This window comes from Trachypithecus francoisi, unplaced genomic scaffold (assembly GCF_009764315.1).
Source record: "Trachypithecus francoisi isolate TF-2019V2 unplaced genomic scaffold, Tfra_2.0 Lachesis_group5, whole genome shotgun sequence".
In the NCBI taxonomy this organism is placed as follows: domain Eukaryota; kingdom Metazoa; phylum Chordata; class Mammalia; order Primates; family Cercopithecidae; genus Trachypithecus; species Trachypithecus francoisi.
This window is the reverse complement of record NW_022681470.1, coordinates 12,883,031-12,906,413: the sequence shown is the minus strand read 5'-3', so window position 1 is coordinate 12,906,413 and position 23,383 is coordinate 12,883,031. Positions and strand designations below refer to the sequence as shown.

At 51.3% G+C, this 23,383-nt stretch overlaps 1 protein-coding gene across 1 annotated transcript in view; it reads right to left on the bottom strand.

The window, feature by feature from the left end:
• The window catches only part of GNG4 (G protein subunit gamma 4), a 100,221-nt gene extending 78,394 nt beyond the window's left edge, over window positions 1-21,827 (bottom strand). Inside the window, exon 1 of the mRNA XM_033197429.1 lies at window positions 21,482-21,827. The gene's annotated coding sequence lies outside the window, so the exon portion shown is untranslated. The remainder of the gene's footprint in view (window positions 1-21,481) is intronic.
• Between the last annotated feature and the right edge of the window lie 1,556 nt (window positions 21,828-23,383).

The following is a 23,383-nucleotide window of genomic DNA, read 5'->3' as shown; positions in this document are numbered from 1 at the left end:
TCCCTCCCTTCTTTCCTTCCTTCCTTCCTTCCTTCCTTGATGGAGTCTTGCTCTGTGGCCCAGGCTGGAGTGCAGTGACACAATCTCGGCTCACTGCAAACTCCACCTCCCAGGTTCAAGCGATTCTTCTGCCTCAGTGTCCCGAGTAGCTGGGACTAGCATGCCCACATGCCCGGCTACTTTTCATATTTTTAGTAGAGACAGGGTTTCACCATATCGGCCAGGCTGATCTCGAGCTCCTGACCTCAGGTCATCTGCCTGCCTAGCCCTCCCAAAGTGCTGAGATTACAGACATGAGCCACCGTGCCCGGCTCAAAGCTTTCTTGAGCTGGCCAGCCACCTTGGCCCCTGGACTTGAGCACTTCCCTTCATTTCTATGACACTTCTGGGTTTTCATTGTCCTCATCACAGTATTCACCTCTACTTATCCTTCCTCATGTTGGTTGACAATGAGTTATTTCCAATATTTTGTTTTGTACAATGATGTTATGAGCATGTCTCTTGCACGAGAATTTTTCCAGGGTAGATGTTACAATAGGATTAGAGTTGGTGAGTAGGGATGCCACACATCTTCACTTTTACCCTTCCCTGTCTGTTAAAATAGAATGAGAGTAGCCTCCATTCCCCATAACTTCACATACACTAAACACACACTCACGAAAGAGGCTGGTCATCTTTACTCAAGATATTCAAGAATTCTCTTGTGGGTCTGTTTCAGAAAGATCCCCAAATTGTCAGCACCTTAAAGCTGCCAGCTACACATCTTCAAATGCCGTAAGTACTTAATGTTTGCTGCTGAAAGCAGCACTCTGTGACTCAGCTACTTGAATAATCAAGACCAACAGCCTGATGATGCCATGCTCTCATCACTTATCAGATGCTGTCATCAAGGCCGAGCAGCCAAAGCCGGGTGTTTTGTTTGTCCTGGGAATTCTGATGAGAGCACACAGTTTGCAAAGTGCCAGCCAGCACAGTCTGAGACAGCGATACAAGGTGGCCCCTCAACCAGGGTCGCCTGTCATACACGAGGCCTGTCCAATGGCTCAGGCTGCCCCAGGAATGACCAGAAAGTCACATGGGCATGTGGACGCAGCTCAGAATGACCGAGACACAGGGCCTGTAGGCTCGAGGGACACGGGCTGTGGGAGAGGAACTCTGAAATACTACTGTAGCTGGTGTTAGAAAAAAATTAATTGGGTGGCCAGAGGCTGAGATGGCTGTTTTGCCTAAGATTCTGACCTAAGCAAACTAAACCCAACTCAATGTCAACGGTAAAATGAAACATAAGTCTAACCAATCACAAACCACTGGCTAACTTCTAATGAGAGACTCTCCTTTTTTTTTTTTTTTTTTGAGACCTCTGTCACTCCAGCTAGAATGCAGTGGCGCGATCTTGGCTCACTGCAAGCTCCGCCTCCCAGGTTCAAGCGATTCTCCTGCCTCAGCCTCCTAAGTAGCTGGAATTACAGGAACACACCACCACACCCAGCTAATTTTTGTATGTTTAGTAGAGATGGGGTTTCACCATGTTGGTCAGGTCTCCAGCTCCTGACCTCAGCAAAGGAAGTATTTCTTTTTTTGTTTTTTGTTTGTTTGTTTTTTGTTTTTTGAGACGGAGTTTCGCTCTTGTTGCCCAGGCTGGAGTGCAATGGCACCCTCTCGGCTCACTGTAACCTCTGCCTCCTGGGTTCAAGCTATTCTCCTGCCTCAGCCTCCCGAGTAGCTGGGACTATAGGCATGCGCCACCACGCCTGGCTAATTTTCTATTTTTCAGTAGAAATGGGGTTTCTCCATGTTGGTCAGGCTGATCTCAAACTCCCAACCTCAGGTGATCCACCCTCCTCGGCCTCCCAAAGTGCTGGGATTACAGGTGTGAGCCACTGTGCCCAGCCGAGACTCTCCACTTTAACTGATCAAATATTTTTCCTTTGTCTTGCTTCCAAGAAAACCTTATAAATGTTTATGCCTCACACCCCCTTAGTGGAGCCCTGAACCTCTTACAGTTTGATGCTCTCCAATTAATGAATCACCCTCTGCTCGGATAAATTCTCTAAAATTGTAATGTGTCTAGGTTGATCTTTCCACACCGGTTACACGCGGCTCCGTCAGCTGAGAACCTCTGGGAAGCACCGTCCTGGAGCATGCAGCCCTGAGGGCTGATGGGCATCGACGCCCTGAGAGGAGGCCCGGTGCCTGGACCCCAAATTGTTTTCTGCATTAACACTGTTTGCATGCCCAGCGTAGCTTACTTTTTTCTTTTCTTTCTGTTTTCTTTTTCTTTTCTTTTCTTTTTTTTTTTCAGACGGAGTCTCACTCTGTCGCCCAGGTTGGAGTGCAGTGGTGCTATCTCGGCTCGCTGCAATCTCCTCCTGGGTTCAAGCGATTCTCCTGCCTCAGCCTCCCAAGTAGCTGGGATTGCAGGTGTGCGCCACCATGCCTGGCCAATTTTTGTATTTTTAGTAGAGATGGGGTTTCACCATGTTGGCCAGGCTGCTCTCGAACTCGGGTGATCCACCCGCCTCGGCCTCCCAAAGTGCTGGGATTACAGGTGTGAGCCACCGCTCCGGGCCACTTTTTTCTAATTCCTATGAGTGGCAATACGTGGATGAGTTCTCAGCCAAAAGATAGCAAGAATACTTCCTTATGTGCACACCTCAAACAGCAGAGTTGAAGTGAAGCCTGGGAGGGTCTGGGAGGTCACCAGCAGAGGGCTGTGTACCGAGGCTTGCTGCTTCCCAGCTGAACAGCACCTCATACAGAGCGAGGCTTAGTTGACATGTCTTTCTTTCTTTCTCTTTTCTTTTCTTTTCTCTTTCTGTCTTTCTTTCTTAGACACGGTCTTGCTCTGTCAACCAGGCTGGGGTGCAGTGGCTCACTGCAACCTTAAACGTCTCCTGGGCTCCAGTCATCCTCCTGGCTCCTTCCCGAGGAGCTGGGATTACAGGCACACACCACCAGGCCCAGCTAGTTATTTTATTTTTTGTAGAGACAGGGTCTCACTAGATTGCTTAGGCTGGTCTCCAACTCCTGGGCTCAAGTGATCTTCCCACCCTGGCTGCCCAAAGTGCTGGGATTACAGGCATGAGCCACTGCACCTAGCCAACATGTTTTTTATCTGTGTGCAAAGACTGAATACCTAGGCTGCAAAATGAGCCCCCAGAATTGAATTAGAAAATTCTGGGCCGGGCGCGGTGGCTCAAGCCTGTAATCCCAGCACTTTGGGAGGCTGAGACGGGCGGATCACGAGGTCAGGAGATCGAGACCATCCTGGCTAACACAGTGAAACCCCGTCTCTACTAAAAATACAAAAAAACTAGCCGGGCGAGGTGGCGGGCGTCTGTAGTCCCAGCTACTCGGGAGGCTGAGGCAGGAGAATGGCGTAAAAACCCGGGAGGCGGAGCTTGCAGTGAGCTGAGATCCGGCCACTGCACTCCAGTCCGGGCGACAGAGCGAGACTCCGCCTCAAAAAAAAAAAAAAAGAAAGAAAATTCTGCCTTACAAGTGCAAACAGAGAAGTGGTTCTGGAGATGTGGTTTCACCGACTGGAAAAAGTATTTTTCAGACTGGAAGAGTGGATGAGGAGCCATGAGACTTGCTTTTACTCATATTTCTATTTTAAAAAATTATTTGTATGACTTTGAACAAGGTTTTTTCTCTCTGCATTTTAGTGTTTCCTTTTGTAACTGTCTGTCATCTTCCTGCTCTAAAATGATTAGAATTAGGTAAAATGCCTCAGCGGGGAACAAAACCAAGATGATAACTTGGTACAGTCATAGACTATTAGACATTGTCATCGGCCTTTGTTGAGATTAAGTAACAACTTAATGGCTCGATTCTGAAAAAACAAAAGCAAAAAGAAAAAGAAAAAATGTAGTTATGTAGTTTTCATTCCAGATTAGCAGCATGGATGAGACCGACTAACTATTCAAAGACAATTGGTTTTAAAAGAGGAAGGAAGGACTGATCTTGAAGGCTGTCACCCACAGACTCTGCTGACCATTCAAAGGGTCTCTCTACAGTGGTTATTCAGACTTTGCAGACAGCCTGATGTCTGTGGCTCAAGTACGCCATGCATGGAAGAGAGTATTTTGGCAGCAGTGAAAAAAAAAGGACTCATTTAAAAAGCCTGGAAATAATCTGGATACTTTCCAGGAAAAACGACATAGAGTCTGACGCAGTTGCTGTTGTTGTTTTAATGAGTGACAGCCTGCTGCTGGTCCCTGCGATATGGCTGTTCATGGAGACTTGTCCCTGAGCAGCAGAGCTGGCGGTATGAATGGCAGGCTGGGGATGGAGACAAGCAGGGATAAGTTCCACTGCTTCCCAGCAGCCAAAAAAAGCCACAGATGACAAGATCTGCCCTCCGTGCCAGCACCCCTTCACCTGAAATGACAGAACTTCTCAGGTACCATATGGCGGGACAGTGCTGGCAACCCTCTGAGCAGGACAGTCTGCCAGGGAGGCTGGCTCTGGTTATTTCTCTTTTTATTTTATCTTAAAACTTAAAAAAATTTTTATTTTTGAGAGAGGGTCTTGCTCTGTTGCCCAGGCTGGAGTGCAGTGGTATAATCATAGCTCACTGTACCCTTGAACTCCTGGGCTCAGCGATCTCAGCCTCTCAAGCAGCTGGGACTACAGGTGCATGCCACTGTGCCTAGCTAATTTTTAGAAGTTTTTGTAGAGACAGAAGTTCACTTTGTTGCCCAGGCTGGCCTCAAACGCTTGGCATCTTGCAATCCTCCCACCTTGGCCTCCCAGAGTGCTGGGACTATAGGCATAAGCCACTGCGTTCAGCCTATTTCTCCTCTCAACCAGAAGTCACCTGGTGGTGGGTGAAGAAGCACCTGGATGGGAAAAGTCCAACCAGGATAAGGCCATGAAAAGCAAGAAAAATGTGCACATGGCCCAGCTCATGGACAGTCTTTATAAGCAAATAGGGAAGGATAAAAAGACCAGTATCCAAATGTGAGAAGCAGAAAAATAAAGCTCTGGTCCTAGGAAAGGTTCGTGGTGGGAGATGGGAGGATTCAAAATCAGAGAGAGCTGAGACTGGGGTCCTACGGGGTGGCAGAGTTAGTCCCACTGGTCACTAACTAGTCCCCACTCCTCCAGGGAGGGTGAGGGATCAACCAGTCTCAAAATTACCCTCCACCCCGGCACCAGGAAGACTCACCCGCCGTAAAGCTTCCCAGTCCATGCTCTTGTGTCACAGGTGGCTACTGTCTGGGGCCAGTGGCACGGGCAGTAAAAAGAATTTACCAAGACAGTCATAGGTAAAGAAATGCAGATTTATTAGCAAAAGCATGGAAATATGTTGCAAGAAAGCAACAGGCAAGTCAGCAAGAGAGGAGCTGACTGGAGGAGACAAAGGCTTGCTGGGGATTTAATAGGATGGAACTTGTTCTGTGTGCTGGAGAGGGCTAAGTGCAGTACTGATAATGTCAAGGTGGCAGTGAACTAATTTGCATTTTGCTATCAGCCGAGGGTATGGTGATATCTGGGTGCAGGAAGATCGTGAGTTATTTGCGCAGATGGGCTGTGTGTCCTGGACCATGAAGAAATGCAGACTTATAGCTTATCTGTATTTTCTTTCTGCTTTCCCTTGCTCCCCTCAGCCTGGCTCCTTGTTCCTAATTAGGACTGCATAGTAAGGCTGCCTTCCTTTGCTGGCCGGGTGCGGTGGCACACGCCTGTAATCCCAGCACTTTGGGAGGCCGAGGCGGGCGGATCACCTGAGGTTGGGAGTTTGAGATAAGCCTGACCAACACGGAGAAACCCCATTTCTACTAAAAAATACAAAATTATCCAGGCGTGGTGGCGCATGCCGTAGTCCCAGCTACTCGGGAGGCTGAGGCAGGAGAATAGCTTGAACCCAGGAGGCAGAGGTTGCAGTGAGCCGAGGTGGTGCCATTGCACTCCAGCCTGGGCAACAAGAGTGAAACTCCGTCTCAAAAAACAAACAACAACAACAACAACAACAACAAATAAATACTTCCTTTGCTGAAGTCAGCAGCTGATAGAGGAAGGCAATACAAAGCCAGTGAATAAATTTAGAAAACGTAGCAGAACATGGCATTGTTAATGAATCATGGAGTAACCAGAAATGGAAGGATTTTGCAAACCATGGTTCCAACGGTTTTAAAGCACGAAGTTTAAACATTTAGAAGTCAGGTCCCTTCTAAAGTCAATCAGACAAATGCAGTCTCTTACAGCCTCATATGGTTTGGATATTTGATATTTGTCCCCTCCAAATCTCATATTAAAATGTGATTCCTTTGGGAGACTGAGGCAGGCGGATCACCTGAGGTCAGAAGTTCAAGACCAGCCTGACCAACGTGAAGAAACCCTGTCTCTACTAAAAATACAGAATCAGCCAGGCATGGTGGTATGCGCCTGTAATCTCAGCTACTTGGGAGGCTGAGGCAGGAGAATCACTTAAGCCTGGGAGGTGGAGGTTGCGGTGAGCAGAGATCATGCCACTGCACACCAGCCTGGGCAACTCCATCCCGGGGGGGGAAATGTGATTCCCAATGTATGGAGGTGAGGCCTGGTGGGAGGCATTTGGGTCATGGGGGTGGATCCCCCATGAATGGCTTGGTGCCTCCTGTGGTAACAAATGAGTTTTCCCTTTATTAGTTCACAGGAGAGCTGGTTGTTTAAAAAGAGCCTGGCACCTCTTCCTATCTCTCTTGCTCCCTCTCACCATGTGAGATGTCTGCTCCCCCTTCACCTTCTGCCATGAGTGCAACCTTCCTGAGGCCTCCCCAGAAGCAGATGCTGGTGCCATACTTGTTCAACCTGCAGACCTGTGAGCGAAATAAACCTCTTTTCTCTATCAATCACTGAGCCTCAGGTATTTCTTTACAGCAACACAAAACTGACTAATATATGGCTGTATTTTCACTATCTGTTGCCTCATAAGATACATCATGACAAAGCTGTGATTAATTCAGTAACACACTTAAATTCATTTTTATTAATCCCAAAGGTGTCTATGCACACTTGCAAATTAATTAGCAGGACACAAACACGTGGCAGTCTGCAATGGCTCCACACAGGTTTCCTGGGTTGTGCACCTGTATTCAGAGACCCCTTGCAGTGGCTCTGAAGCCCCAGCTTCCTCCTTGAGGAAGCTGAAGCGCAGGAGATGGAAGGCAACTTAACCTCCTTAACCAGCCAGTTAGTGTTTGAGAACCTGGTATTGCTGCACTGCCAGGGGACACCCAGGTAGCGGCCAGGAACCTTCCTCTCGCTGGACAGGTGAGCCCAGACTAGTGTGGGGAGGAACTGGCTCTTTCTCTGCAGAGGGAGAATATCCTGAGAGACAGGGCTGGGCTGTTTTCACCGTGCTTCCTTGTGCCTGCCCCTCCTCTGACCAGCCAGTTATCCGCACTGCCTCATGGGGAATGAGGATGATTAAATAGAAGTGCAAAGAGGAATTTTGCTTTTTACTTCCAAAGTGGGTTCTGAAAGCCTTCCTCAGGAACAAGTTTTAGATGCCAAAGCTTTTGATTTATTTGAGGAAGGCTCTTTGGGGTCTCAGAAAAGGGGAACCCCAAAGGCACCAGAGTCCTGTGGTGAGGCCTGGGGCAAGGTCTGGGGGAGCCCCGTGTAGAGGAGGGCAGCTGGCGCTGAGCAGCAGGCCTACATTCCCTCCTCTTTGTGACATGGGGAGCAGTGCCTGCAGCAAGCCATGGCCACGCAGGGGCACGGCGCCCACGCTGAGGCCTCCCGTCAGAGACCTGCATATCACCATGGGTCCTCCAGCAGGGCACTTGCCTGTGCCCTGAGATGTTGTTGAGCCTCAACCAAATTACTCCGTACAACAATCTCATGTTAAGACCAGAGATCCCATGAACCCCCAAAGGAGGGTGGGGTCCCCGATACTGACGGGCATTGGTATGCAGATGCCCCAGCGTTGTACTTCTGTACCTGGGAGGGACACACTGGAACTGGATTCTGGGACCCTATTTCCTTGTAAGTGCATTCTGGGTCTTTCCCTGCTACCCCAGCCGTGCTTAAGAGGCAAGAGGATGCTCTAGGAACAGTGTGGAGTTCGAGTGGAAGCCCTGGGTGCCTTGCTCTGCTAGGCACCTAGTCCTGATGGTAACTCTCCTTTGAATCACAGTCGCCTCATTCAAGAACGGGGATAAAGATCCCTGCCTCCTGGCATTTCTGTAAAGATCAAGTGGACAGGGTACATGAATGCTTTTAGCAAACTGCAAAATGCTAATCAAATGCTAGTGATTACTCCTTTGAAAATCCAAGCACAGCCTGCAAAATACTTGGAATATAAATTGAGCAGACATATCGGGAGTAGTTTCAGGTTATGCTTACGTGTCCTTTATTTAAAAAAAACAATACTTAAAACACCACCTAAAGATTCCTCTGACCACTTATTTCAGTCAAATGCTGGAAGATGGGGGATTCTTTACATTAAAGAATTAGAATGAGGCTGGGCTCACACCTGTAATCCCAGCACTTTGGGAGGCCAAGGTGGGCGGATCACTTGAGGCCAGGAGTTCAAGATCAGCCTGGGCAACATGGCGAAACCCCCCTCTACAAAAAATGCAAAAATTAACTGGGCGCGGTGGCACGTGCCTGTAATACCAGCTACTAGGGGAGGCTGAAGCATGAGAATCGCTTGAACCTGGGCAGTGGAGGTTGCAGTGAGCCGAGATTGCGCTACTGCACTCCAGCCTGGGCCACATAGCAAGACTTGTCTCAAAAAAAAAAAAAAAAAAAAAAAAAAAGAATCAGAATGAGGAAAACAATGGTGAGGTGGAAACAGATGTTTGAACACAGGAGAATTTTCGCTGCTTAAGGATGCTGTGGGCACTTACACCAGATGTCTGCCCTTCACTGCCTGGCCAGGGTGGCACTTTTAAACTATCTGATAATGGAGAGAGGCGGCACAGTCTGTATGGGCACACAGCTCGGTCTGCAGCTGATGCCACGTGTAGGTGCACAGGGCCCAAGGAGCTGACCTCTGCTCTTGTGGCACTCCCAGTCTGGCACAGACCTGAAGAGACCACTGAAAAGGAGCCCAGGCCAATGGCCTGCAAAGCCACTTCCCTCCACTTGGCCAAGAAGAGCTTCCCGGACCCTAGCTCCTGCCTGCTCATCTGGCCAGCTTCATCTTCCAATGCTCCTGGTCTCCCCATAAGCCCGGGTGCTGGACTGCTGTTTTTAAATCCCTCCCAGGCAGGAGGAACAGAACAGAGGTGAGTAGGCAGGTGCAGGCCCTGGAGCCCGAATCTGCTCCTTTCTAGCTCCCGAACTTTGGGCAAGTCCCTTCACCTCCCGCTTTCCTTCCTTCAGAATAGAGGAATGGCTGTATTGGTTTCCTATTGCTGCTACAACACATTAAACTTATGGCTTAACACAATGCAGTTTTATTATGTTATAGTTCTGGAGTTCAAAAGTCTGAAATGGGTCTCCATGGACTAAAATCAAGGTGCCAAGAGGGCTGTGGGTGGAAGCGCTGGGGAGCATTTGTATTTCTGCCTTTTCCAGTGTCTACGGCCATCTGCAATCCTTAGCTTGTAGCTCCTCCTGCATTTTATTTTAAATTTTACTTTAAGCTCTGGGATACATGTGCAGAACGTTCAGGTTTGTTACACAGGTATACATGTGCCGTGGTGGTTTGCCGCACTTATCAACCCGTCATCTAGGTTTTAAGACCTGCATGCATTAGGTATTGGTCCTAATGCTCTCCCTCCCCTTGCCCCCCACCCCCTGACAGGCCCCAGTGTGTGATGTTCCCTTCCCTGTGTCCATGTGTTTTCATTGTTCAGCTCCCGCTTATGAGTGAGAACATGCAGTCTTTGGTTTTCTGTTCCTGTGTTAGCTGAGAATGATGGTTTCCAGCTTCATCCATGCAAAGGACGAGAACTCATTCTTTTTTATGGCTGCATAGTATTCCATGGTGTATATGTGCCACATTTTTTTTATCCAGTCTATCATTGATGGGTCTTTGGGTTGGTTCCAAGTCTTTGCTATCATAAATAGTTCTGCAATAAACATACGCATGCATGTGTCTTTATAGTAGAATGATTTATAATCCTTTAGGTATATACCCAGTAATGGGTCCTGCTGCATTTTTATAGCCAGCCCAGCAGCATCCCCCACCTCTCTCTCAGACGTTCCTATCTTCCTCTTATGAGAACCTTTGTGACGACATTGGGCCCTCCAGGCGTTCCAGGATCACCTCCCCATCTCAGGATCTTTCCCTTAATCACGTTTGCAAAATCTTTTTTGCTGTGTAAGATTCACAGATTCACAAGTTCCAAGGATTAGAGGGTAACCATCTTTGGGGACCATGATTCCACCTACCACAGTAGTCGTCAGGAGTAAGTAGTTCATACAACATAAGACACTTAGAGCCTGGTCTGCAGGAAGCACCTCATAAATGTGAGCCAGAACCATCCTCACTTGCTCAAACAGAGCCCCCAGCCTGGAAGGCTTTCGCTTTGCACTGGCTGTGCCCTGATGGTTCCATCTGGCTAAATCACGAGACCTCCTTCCAGAGGCCTTCCCTGTCCTTCTGGGCCGGGCTTGGTGTCCTGCTGTGCTGAGGTGGGAGCTGTTCTTAATTCCGCGTTGTGTGCTTTTTAAATTTTTATTTGAGAAAGGGTCTCACTCTGTTGCCCAGGCTGGACTGCAGTGGCACGATCTTGGCTCACTGCAACCTCTGCCTCCTGGGTTCAAGCGATTCTCCTGCCTCAGCCTCCTGAGTAGCTCCTGAGTAGGGATTACAGGCATGTGCCACCGTACCCAGCCAATTTTTGTATTTTTAGTAGAGACGGGGTTTCACCCATGTTGGCCAGGCTGGTCTTGAACTCCCTATCTCAGGTGATCTGCCTGCCTTGGCCTCCCAAAGTGCTGGGATTACAGGCATGAGCCACCGTGCCCTGCCCCGTGTTGTGTCATAATCGTCTGTCTCCCTCACTGGATTGTAAATGCCTCAGGAGCAGGGATAGCCTCTGACTTATCTTTGCATTCCTACCCCAAGGATATGGCACACAGTAGCTGTCAAATGTCTCCTGGATGGCTCATGGGTGAAGGTAGGTCTGTGTCCTTTGGGGTACCCAGAACCTCAGAGTTGCCGTTGCTGCCTGTGGGAGGGGAGCAGTGGGGGGGAGTCTCTAGGTGGGGGTCTTGCGCTCCGGCAGAGGCAGCTCTTCAGGGTGGTAGCTGGTTTTCCCACACAGAAAAGCTGTCTCTCACCCCAAGCAGGGGAGAACAGATCCACGCGTTCAGCCTGGGGAGGAGACCTGGTGTTGCAGGCACGTTGTGCCTACGACGGTCAAACGCTTACAGCCCCACGAGGAGAGGGAGAGGCTGGCACAGGACACGGGAGCCTGGGGATGCTTAGGCAGGTTGGGGGGAATCAGACGTCAGGAAGAAGGACCCACAGAAATCACCTGGTTCAATGCCTCTCAGAACTCAAAGACGAATTCCCGGGCCCTAGCCCGGACCCACTACGTCAGAATGTCCAGGGGGTGAGGCCCAAGAAGGGGCATTTTAAAAACTGCCCAAAATGTATGCAACCAGGTTTGGGAACCACTGCCACATCTACCTTAGACTGTATACACAGACTGTGCTCCAAGTAAATGGTTCTCAAAGCAGGTGTGTAAAACAGAAGGAAGGATACACACGACACACACATCCTTCAACAGACTGACTGTGAAGCTGCCAGACCACACATCAAGGCGAATACATAAGACAGTCCTTGCCAAGCTGAGCCTTCGAGCCCGCCTGAATCCCCGCAGGGTGGAGTGGAGGGAGGCCTGTCTACTTCATTTAGCCCCCAGGCCTTCGGACCTGAGGGTCTCTGATCCAGCCTCTTGGGGCCACCACCCGCTGTAGGGCTCCAGGAAGGGTCCACTGCCCGGGGGACCAGAGCTCTCCCTCCCTTTTGTTGCTGCTTGGTGCCTGGCAGCTCAGAGGTCACTGGGCCCAGAAGCCGCAGTCCCTGGATGGGTGGAGCACCCACAAAACAGCCAGGCTGTGAAGAGGCCCACTTTGGAGTGAGAAGAGGACACCTCTCACGTGTCATTTTGCAAAAAGAATCTCTGTCTCTTCCTCTACCTTGAGTTACACTACCAAATGCTCCTTTTGGTTAATGTAGCTTTCTTATATGCCAGGGGTGAGGGGAGGGGAGAGCCAAAAACTTCTTCTGTCAGGAAGGCAGTTGGGCATAAATTAATCTATAGGCTGAGTGCAGTGGCTCATGCCTGTAATTACAGCACTTTGGGAGGCTGAAGTGGGAGGATCAGTTGAGGCCAGGAGTTCCAGACCAGCCTGGGCAACATAGTGAGACCCCCATCTCTACAAAACAATTTTAAAAGAATTTAGCCGGGCATGGTGGTGGGCAACTGTAGCCCCAGCTACTTAGGAGACTGAAGTGGAAGGTTCACTTGAGCTGGGGAGCTCAAGATTGCGACGAAATACCATCACATCACTGCACTCCAGCCTGGGCGACAGAGAGAGAGCCTGCCTCTAAAACTGGATAAATAAATACTCGGCCGGGCATGGTGGCTCACGCCTGTAATCCCAGCACTTTGGGAGGCCAAGGCGGGTGGATCACCTGAGGTCAGGAGTTCGAGACCATCCTGGCCAACATGGTGAAACCCCGTCTCTACTAAAAATACAAAAAATTAGCTGGCGTGGTGGCAAGCACCTGTAGTCCCAGCCGCTAGGGAGGCTGAGGCAGGAGAATTGCTTGAACCTGGGAGGCGCAGGTTGCAGGGAGCTGAGATGGTGCCACTGCACTCCAACCTGGGTAACAGGGCAAGACTCCACCTAAAAATATAAATAAATAAATACTCTGTGACTCCACCAACACTCTCACCTGCTGACTCCACGTGCATCAGATGAGCTCATTTGGGAGGTCACTTTAACCTTGAATCAACACAGCAGGTCCTCCCACAAGCAGCCTATTTAAAATGCGAGCCACCCCTTCCCCGGAATTCCCTACCTCCCAGCCTTGTTTTATTTTTTTGTCATGCACTTACTATATCTTAAATGCGTATTTATTCATGTACTTGTTTAAACTACTTCTGATTTTCTGACTTCTTTTTTTTTTTTTTTTTTCCGACACGCCCCAGTGAGATGAACCCGGTACCTCAGTTGGAAAGATTTTCTGACTTCTTATCTTTGGTCTGATTCCTCCACCATAACAGAACTTCTAACAGAACAGAACAGAACGAGGGCAGGGATTTTTCACTCCCTCCCTCTGCCCCGCCCGCAACTGCCTGCGTTTTCATAGCCCTAGAGCTTCGAAAGTACAGTGCAGAAAAGCAAAGAAACACAGTAAGAACTGTGCGGAAAAGGAGAGAAAAACAGACCGCAGGGGTATTTCACAGCTAACCACAGAGGTCCGAGGAGAACGTGGGGTGGAAGAACCCAAGGGAGGCCGGGCAGGGGCGGGGTGAGCCTTGGCCCCCTTCTCGTGCAGGTGTCGTGGGTAAGCTGTCACAGTTAGTTACTGTGAAGCAGGGCCAGGGCCTCGAGACCACCATCATTTGGGGGTGGGACAAGAGTGACCGGGGGCAACCGAGCAAAACACAGAACAGAAACTCCCTCTCAGTAGAGACCCATGCACAGAAGGATGATACCCTGTGATTCCCCAGCGTGGGCCTGCAGCAAGAGACAGGTGCTAACAGCATCTGAGCCAATCTGTAAGCATCAGGGGGATGAAGGAATCATGAACAAGAGGCAGAACCGCAACTGCTCCAATGCAGAAAGAATGAGTCATCCAGGAAGGCAAGGTGGTGGCGGGTTGGCTGTGGCTTTGCAGAGGCTGGCAGGAGGGGCAGGGGGCCGGGGAGAAGGCAGGGTGGGGGAGGGGTCTCTTTTAAGGAAATCCAGTGCATGAAAGTCTGTGTAAGAAAGGGTGTGCCTCTTACAGAAGGATATTTGTTTTGTCCTAAACTTGCTGTGTGTTCTTTGAGGCGCGGGCCTCCCTGCTTTGTCATCACACCTTGGATCACTCCGGGCCATCTCACCCGTGTGGCTTCGCCTGGGTCCAGCCAGACCTCTGCTCAGCTCTGCACATACATGCTCCCTGGATGTCACCTCCTGACTTGGCAAGTCACACACCGCCTCTCTACTTGCCTAGCTTCATTCACAACACCAGGTTACATTACCCCTCGTCCATCCACGCTCAGTCTGGAAACCCTGGGATCCCAGACACCAGCCTCTCCCTGCCCCTCCGTTTCTGATCAGACAGCCGTCCCCTACTGACACTAGAGCCGGGGCACCCTTGGATGTGATCCAGTCTCCCTGTCCTTCCTCTCCTGCCCCACGCCTCCGACCTTCCCCACACAGCAGTCACAGCCAGAGGGCCAAGGCGGGGCCTGCTGCTTGCTGCTTCCGCCAGACAAAGGCCCTGGATTCCCCATTCTTCATGGTCAGTCCCACCTTCACACCCGGGCTCTGATCAACCCTTCTGCTCTCTCCACTCCTCTTTCACGACCCTGGGCCCCTGCCGGGTCCCCGCCTGGAAAGCCCTTTCTCATTTGTCTGGCTTGAAAACCCCGCCTCAGCTCAGCAGGGCCAGCTCAAGCCGTCCTCTGTTGTCACACCCTTTCTGCACTGCTCTCAGGAAGAACTAACACTCTCCCTGTCTGTGCACTAATCCAGGATAGGTGGGCTGTGTTCACACATGCACCCCTCCAGGTTCTGACTTCTCTGGAGTGTGTGACCATATCTTATTTGTTCCTCTGTCACCAGTGCCTAAACTATCTGATGCATGTATTTATTGCAGGTGCTTATCACACATGCAGTCAATGAACGCCTCACGAATGCATGGTTTACATAGTCTTTGATAAACGCATCTATTGCTGGATGTTTCACATACAGTCTTTGATGAACACATCTATCGCATCCAGCAACGTATCTGTATTGAAAAAGTCCTTCCATAGCATCCAGTAATGAAAAGGAAGGTGGCAGGGAGCAGTAATGGACAGTAAAACTAAAAACACCAGGAAGATCCACAGTGAGATCAGCAGAACCCTACGATGGCAAATCCATGACAAAGAAAATTTCTGTTGAATAAAAACGTGCTTGGGTCCAGGCCAGCCATCAGCTTCTTTCAGACACTATTGACTGCAACAAACTGTAGCACAAGGAGAGGGTCTAAAGAGAAACTTGTTCAGAGGATGCTGAACCATCCATCAGTGAGCACAGCAAACCCGAAAAGGCGGGGACATGGCAGAGCAGGGACTGCAGGCACACTTGCTGCGGTGTTGATGGAGCACACACAGAAAGGTCTGCCCAAGACAGTCCCAAAAGGCACAATTCTACAGAATCAACCAACTGGAGGGGAATGGCAATGAAATGCCAAACTCCTGCTGAAAGGTTGACGGGTATAGCCTTCCAGAGACAGGGGTGGGTGGCGGGGACCCGGGCACCCAGAGGTCCAGATCAGCAAAAGAGGCCAGTGACTCTGTCTCCATCAGATTAAATTCAGCCACAGTGGGAGGGAGCGTGTGAGACCCACGAAGGCCTCGCCCTGGATCTGCACCTCACCCTGGTCCAGAGAGAATTCAGTGGCTAGCAACACTGCCAGTTCCCCTTTATTTCCCTTGAGGTCAACATGTTGGAATTCTCTACTCACATCCACCAAGAGACCCTCCTCGGCCACCTCCACACTCACACTCCAGGCCCACCACTGCCCTTGGGCATGAGCAAGCCTGAGGGTGTCTCTACATCCTGGTAACACCTTCCTCCCCAGCATACCCCTGTCAAACACATGCACGTTGTAGACTGAAGTCATCGGGTCTCCTTAACCAGGCTGCAGCCCCCTAGTACCCTGCCATGCTCCCTCACAGCTGACAGGGGAACAAACAAGCACCTTCCGACTGGGGCAGCTTCTCAGTGATATGCAGAGTTAACTGGGGCACACAGAAAACAGAATTTTCCCAAGATTGCTGAAGGAAAACTAAAACCAAATAAGGACTGACTCATGCTGGTTTAGTCGGCCACAGGCTAGGGACAGCGGAAAGGCCCTGCTGGAAATTTCCATCCAGGGTCTGTGCAGGGCGGGTACCCCAGAGCCACAGGGCAGGGCAGATGGCTCCCCAGATCGGGCTGGAGAGACATCCAGGAGGAGGACGCCAGTTGCTGGGTGTAGCTGGACCTTCCTATGGACAGGGAGCTGTGGGAAGACAGAGATCACTGATGAGGAAGGGGAGACACAGCAGCAGACACTCCGTCCACATGGGCCCTGGGCTGCCAGAGACCCCAGGGCCCACGTGGACGTGTGGGTGTAGAAGGGTAACACATGGCCCTTTCCAAGGTGTGTTGATGACTTGGCTCAGCCTGCAAAGCCAGGCTGCCTGTACTGCTGCCCGACCTCTGGACTCCAAGAGCCTGATCCTCTGGGAAGACAGAGTCCCAGCATGGGGCATGACCACCCCATCCGCTCTTCCTGTTCATCAGTGTCTGGACCTGAGCCACAGAGTCCTGCTGGACCATCATGGAGAAGAGCCTGCTTTCAGCCCTCAGGAGCCTCCCTGCCCTGCCCTGCCTCCCACCCCAATCTCAACAGTCTCTTGCTGTTTTCTTCCTGCCACCTAAGCTCATTTCTCCTCTTTGGCTTTCATACATGGGCACTGCTTTGCTAGAAATCTCTCAGTTTTACCTCTTTGTGTGGTGGGACACCAGAAGAAACAAGGTTGAGTTTGGGTGCTGGAATTTGGGGGAACATGTAAACACATTTTCTGCTGTAGTTGCAGAGGTGCTTGAATAAGAATGTTCAGGCTGGGCACGGTGGCTCATGCCTGTAATCCCAGCACTCTGGGAGGCCGAGGCGGGCAGATCACCTGAGGTCAGGAGTTCGAGACCAGCCTGACCAACATGGAGAAACCCAGTCTCTACTAAAAATACAAAATTAGCCAGGCGTGGTGGCGCATGCCTGGAATCCCAGCTACTTGGGAGACTGAGGCAGAAGAATCACTTGAGCCTGGGAGGCAGAGGTTGGAGTGAGCCAAGATCATGCCATTGCTCTTCAGCCTGGATGACAAGCGTGAAACTCCATCTCAAAAAAAAAAAAAAAAAAATGTTCAAAAGTGTTAAAAATGTTTTCCTTCTTTCTATTTCATTGCCCTGCCTCTCTTTCTTTGTTGGAGCCCAAGGGAGGGGACAGAAGACAAGGCCTCACAGCTGTCCATTAGGCAGGGGCACCGGGAGGAGGTCCAGGCACTGATGAGAAAGGCATAAAGGCACAGTTAGTGCCAGCTCATATGATCCAACGTGGCTCTTCCCCGCCTCATGCACAGAGGGTGTTGGGGGAGAAACAATCTATCTGGCCCACAGGGATATTTAAAGTGCTTCCTCTATCTCTAGGGCCTTCCGTGGCCTCAGAGCACACGTGTCACACCACAGAGAGCCAGCCCAGCAACTCAAAAAGAAATGGTTTTAGAAATCTAAGAAGCAAGAGAAACAAGTCCTCCTGGGAAAGGAGCCCGTGTGCAGTGCCTGAGTGAGGGGCTCTCCACATTTCCTGAGTGAGGGTCTATCTACATTTCCTGAGTGTGGGTCTATCTACATTTCCTGAGTGTGGGTCTCTCCACATTTCCTGAGTGTGGGTCTATCTACCTTTCCTGAGTGTGGGTCTATCTACATTTCCTGAGTGTGGGTCTATCTACATTTCCTGAGTGACAGTCTATCTACATTTCCTGAGTGTGGGTCTATCTACATTTCCTGAGTGAGGGTCTCTCTACATTTCCTGAGTGTGGGTCTCTCCACATTTCCTGAGTGTGGGTCTCTCCACATTTCCTGAGTGAGGGTCTATCTACCTTTCCTGAGTGTGGGTCTATCTACATTTCCTGAGTGTGGGTCTATCTACATTTCCTGAGTGTGGGTCTATCTACATTTCCTGAGTGTGGGTCTATCTACATTTCCTGAGTGTGGGTCTATCTACATTTCCTGAGTGTGGGTCTATCTACATTTCCTGAGTGAGGGTCTCTCCACATTTCCTGAGCGTGAGTCTCTCGACATTTCTCTGCTTTCTTCTCTTCCACACATCTCTGTCGCTTTCACTTGTCATTTGTGCATACTTTTCCTATATCAGTTAAAAAAGGTTCCCACCACCCACCCAACCCGCTGCCCGAACACTCCTGGACAGAGAGGACACAAGCCGTCACTGCTGTTGTTTTGCAAATTAGAAACTTGGCAGGTAGCCTGTGACTATCAAAGGAGATCCTCCACATGACACGTCCAGCCCAAGCATCACCCTTCTTTCCCCTTGTTGCCCACTAACTTGGGCTCCTTGCCCTATCTGATCCTTGGAGACTGGGCCTTTGGTGGCCCACAAACCTCAGGGCCATGGAGATGAACGGTTCCTCCATAGCTCCCTATACTTCCTCACTCCTTCTGGGCACTTCTTAGATTTCTAAAACCATTTCTCTTTGAGTTGCTGGGCTGGCTCTCTGTGGTGTGACACATGTGCTCAATCCACAATGAGCACCGCGTCTTCCACACAGCCGGCTTTCCCTTACCTGTATGGCACCTGGCATTCTGTCTACCAAATTCCAGCAGGGAACCTGATTGCCCACCAGCCACCATTCAGCCTAACAAAAACTCCTTGGCAATCAGGGGAAATTGGAACGCTCCAGCAACCTCACTGAACTGATCTCTTTTTAAGCATCCATTGTTTTCTCTGCAGTAATTTTTTCTTTCAGCAGCTTTTCTCGCCTCTATTTCTTAACATTTCCTAAAATAAAAATTTCATTTGTGTTTTTACTTTTGATCATTTATTAACTGTCTTTGGCTTATTCTTAGAGGTTTCTAACCAGCTTCTTTCAGTCTTTCAGTAGTATTACCCTGCAATCTCCTCTTCTTTCCTGATACTCATTTAGCTTTTCTGACTTTCAATTAAAATATCCTTGCTATCCACTGTTGATGAGATATTTGTGTAGTACTTACACTGTATTAAAGGAGTTAAATTTTGGTTTCTGCTTTTAAAAAAGAAAGAAATCATCTCTCTACCTTGAATAATACAAGTCTGTATGCCTGAGTATATCTAGAATGAATAAAAATACCACATTTTAAAAAAGGAAAACCAGCAAGATTAGAGAGCAGTATATCCTCAAAAGGTGTTTCAAGAACAAAAATCCGGTAATATTTTAAAGTAACCGCTTCAAAATTCCATGAAGAAAGGGGCAATCTTCTGACATACATTATTAGGCATTCTCCCCCTCCATGAAGAAACTGAGACCAACTAAGAAAAATGTGATAGTGACATAGTGAGATGCAACTATAAATAAAGGAACAAATTGTTGGTTACAGACCTTAGTCTTTACTTTCTGCATAAGCAGTAGTTTTGTGGTAAGCATGGGTATGGGCGTGTAGGTCTAGGGGGGAAGGGGCATTGTACACATTTTATAGTGTTCCTGCCCTCCCGAGACAGCTGTGGCTCTTGCTTCCCCAGGGGTCAGGGTCCACGTTCCCACCTCATGTTGTTTATTTATTTTGAGACAGAGTCTCGCCCTGCCACTCAGGCTGGAGTGCAGTGGCACGATCTCAGCTCACTGCAACCTCTGCCTCCTGGGTTCAAGCGATTCTCGTGCCTCAGCCTCCCAAGTAGCTGGGATTACAGGCATGCACCACCACACCCGCCTAATTTTTTGCATTTTTAGTAGATACAGGGTTTCACCATGCTGGCCAGGACTGTATTGGACTCCTGACCTCAAGTGATCTGCCCGCCTCGGCCTCTCAAAGTGCTGGGATTACAGGCGATGTTCCCACCTGATGTTCTACCATTTCAAAGAATGCACTGACTATTGGGGGACTTTAGGGACTGTCACTTTTGCTTTAAAAACTGTAAAGTGAATCTAGGAAAAGCTTTTTTTCCTTTTTTCCTGGTTTCTCCACCATCAGTTTGCACGAGAAATGCCAACCACGGGACTGCTGGGAATGACCCCTTTGCTGTGCTGTTTCTGAGCCAGCCCTACATCCTCCACTGGCTTCCTCGGGCAATTTTATTTCAAGGCGCGTATGAGGACTGGAGTTGTGCATGGGGATGGGTGCCAACAGGAAGTCCATTGTCCTAAATAATCATTTCAGCCTAACTAACCCCATGGTGAGGCTGCTCATTAACAAGCAAGGCATCACAGTAAACCTTGCATTTGCATTAACACCTACCATTTATTAAGTGCCACAGTCATCTCTTATGATGACTGGTCACTGAGCAAGCCGTACATTTCAAAAACAATCCAGTTTTCAGGTGCTCTGTCTGTTTCTCTGGGCTGGAAAAGGCTTTCCATTTACCAACTTAAGTTGTCCCCCCAGTCGCCTCTTGCAGGGAACAGGGCCAGATCAGATGGCGGCTGGTTCCCCTCCCCCGCCTCATACAAAAATCAGGAAAAGGAGTTGCCGGCCGCAGAGCCCAGGTCTCCCATGGCTACTGTGAGGCATTCGCCGCTGCGAATTTCCTGTCTACTGTGGGAAGCGGCACACCTCACTCATGAGCAGACGGCAGGCCTGGCACGTTCTAATGGAGAACACCGGCGCAGCCTAGGCGACCTTTTGCTCCAACTGAGAGGCACGGGCCCGGTGCCAGCCTTTGACAGTCCTGGGAGGCGACGGGCAGAGGAGAGACGCGGCAGCCGCGGGAGCCGGGGAGACGGTGGGAGGCCCGGCGTCCATCATCCACTTTATCACTTGATCAAACTTTAACATTTTGGGTTTCCTAACACCTTAGCCCCAAATACTCGAAATGAAGCAAATCTTAAATTACGGAGTTTTTCCCGACCACGCTCTGTCCTCCTTCTCACCTCACCCTCCCGCCGTTTCGCGTTTTTTCAAAGGCAATTTAAAAAATCAAGCCAAACAAAGCTCCCCGGGTGCTGCCGGGCGCGCGCGGCGAGCGAAGCACATTTCAGCACCAGCCTCGGGGACAGACGCCATCAAGGAGGGAAGGAAAACCACCCTCCGCTGCGGTGGCTCCACCGTCACCCCGAGTGCTCCCGAGGCGGCGTCCGGGCTGCGGGGCAGCCAGGAGGGCTTCCTCAGGCACTCGCCAGAAACATTTCCCCAAAGAAAACGCCCAACCGGCCACGCCATCTCCTGCCACTGTGGTCCTTTTCCCCGGGGGACGTCCCCGCTGGGAGAACAACAAACGCTCTGTGACCTACAAATGGAAGAGGGGACCTCCGAGCCCCCGCCTGCCTCATGCCGGAGGGACTGGGCGCCCCCAGTCCCGGGAGCCCCAGGACGTGCCCCGAGGGGGCTGTCCACACCCACGCGCGGGCTTCCTCGGGGCCCGGCGGGAGGTCCCGGGAGAGGAGGCCGAGGGAACCACAGGTCTTTGTGTCGCGTGCAGCAGCTGGCGGCCTGAGGACCCCACCGCGGCCAGAGCCGTCTCCCTAGGTCCGGAGACTTTCTCCCCGAGTTTCCCTTCCGCGTCTGGCTGCACCGGGGCTGGGCTCTCCCCGCGGACACCCGGGGCTCCTGCCGGGCGCCCACTTACCCGGAGCGGGGTCACGCGCGGGCTTCGTCTCCAGCGCGGTGCTCGCGGGGGGCTGCCAGGCCGAGCGGCATCGCTCCGCATCGGGGCGCGGGCCGAGCTCGGGTGCAAACGCGCGCCTCGCGCCCCTCCCGCCGCCCGCGGGGTCTCCGCGTCCCGTCACCGGCCCCGCCCCGCGCCGCGCCTCCCGCCCTGCAGGGCCCGACCACGCGGGCCCGGGGGTGCAGGCTGACCCTTCCCCGGCCCTGGACGCTGGGGGCTTCTGTTCGGCCCCCTGTGCCGTGGGGGCCCCGGCGGGGGAAGGGGGAGCCGGCGACCCTGCGACCCTCGTCGCCCCCGTTCCACGCTGGCCGCGCCCACTCCGCCGCGGGGTCTCGCCCGGGAAATCCCGCCCGCTGCCACCAACGTCACTGCTGCGTCATCGGGGCTCCCGCGCTCCCCGCCCCCGCCCCAGCCCGGGCCTGCGCCCCCGCGCGCTACTCGGACCCCCGCCCCCTGACCCAGCAAAGGGCCGCGCCCCCGCCCCACCCGTCCGGAGCCTGCGTGGCCGGGGGACCCCTGGACTGGCCTTGGGATGCTGGGCTGGGGCCGCTGGAGGGGCCTGGGGGGCGGGGCCGGGGGGGAAATCACTGGAGGGATCTGGGGGCTGGACTGGGGTCGCGTGGGGGTGTCTGGGGACCGGGCCGCGGTCAGCGTGGGCTCCCCGAAGCCTCAGGTACCGCCTTCGCCCAGGTGAGCTCCAGCGCCTGGGCCTTGGCGGCGCCGGCCGCTTCCCGCCCTGCACCGAGGGACTCCTCGGACGCCTCCCGCCAAGGCGGGGAACGGCGGAGAAACGCGGAACACCTGTGCGAATTCGCGCGGCCGCGTTGCCATTAACCGGGCGAAGACTGCCTAGACGTTGCTGAGTGACAGGCATCGGGGCGGGAGAGGCCCCCACTCCCGGGGGAGCGAGGGCGGAGGGCGCGTGCTGGAGGCGGGGGGCGCCCTTGGCGCCCCGGTTCTGGGAGCGACTGCTCTCCAGGCCTCGTCCCTGGCACGGCAGGCTTTTGCGCTGGAGATTTTAAAACATCTTAGTGATCATAGCCCTCCTCCTTTCAGGGAAAAAACAGTTTAAGCACCGTCCATTTTTCGACTTGGTAAAATGATACAAAACCTTGGGAATAGAGAAGCAACGAAAACATTTCACGCCAGTGTTGGCAAGATTTGTGGAAAAGGAGGCCAATATTAATTCCCTTTGTGAAAGCAACAACATAACATCATGATGAACGATTAGGAAATATTTCAGGAAGATCTGGGCGCGTCGTCCTCCTCCGCCGTCCGCAGCGGTCCCTGCCACAAAGCACACAGGGCGCGCTTGTTGCTCAGATCCTGGCCCCACTGCTTGGATCTTTGCCCTACACACACGTGTACCTTCTCGGAGCCCAAGTGCCAGCTTGGATGCAAACGCGCAGATCACAAAGGCCCGTATGGGGCTAGCAAACACATTAATTTTTACAAAGCTCCCAAGTGCCCATTTAAGGCACAAAATTAAACCTTGGCAAAATGACTAAGCCAGTCAATGTCCACCGCACAGACTTTTAAAAATGAGAAAGATATATGAGTACTGCATTGAAAATTCAGTAAATCCAAACCTGAGCTCATTGTTTTCACCCCAAAATCTATTTCTCCTGCATTTCCTGCCCACCTCCCGACGACCCAGGCTGGTTGGCTAAGGCAGAATCCTAGGTTTCCTTTTATCCCAAATCCCAATCTCAATTAATCAATCACAAGGGAAATCAGTGTCTACACTTTCAAGCGCCTCATTTCCTTATTTTATCTTTCGAATTGTTACACTATCATTCAAGATAGGATTGTGTCAATTTTCGACAGGAGAGAGGTCAGTCAACCAGTGGTTCCAGAGTGAAT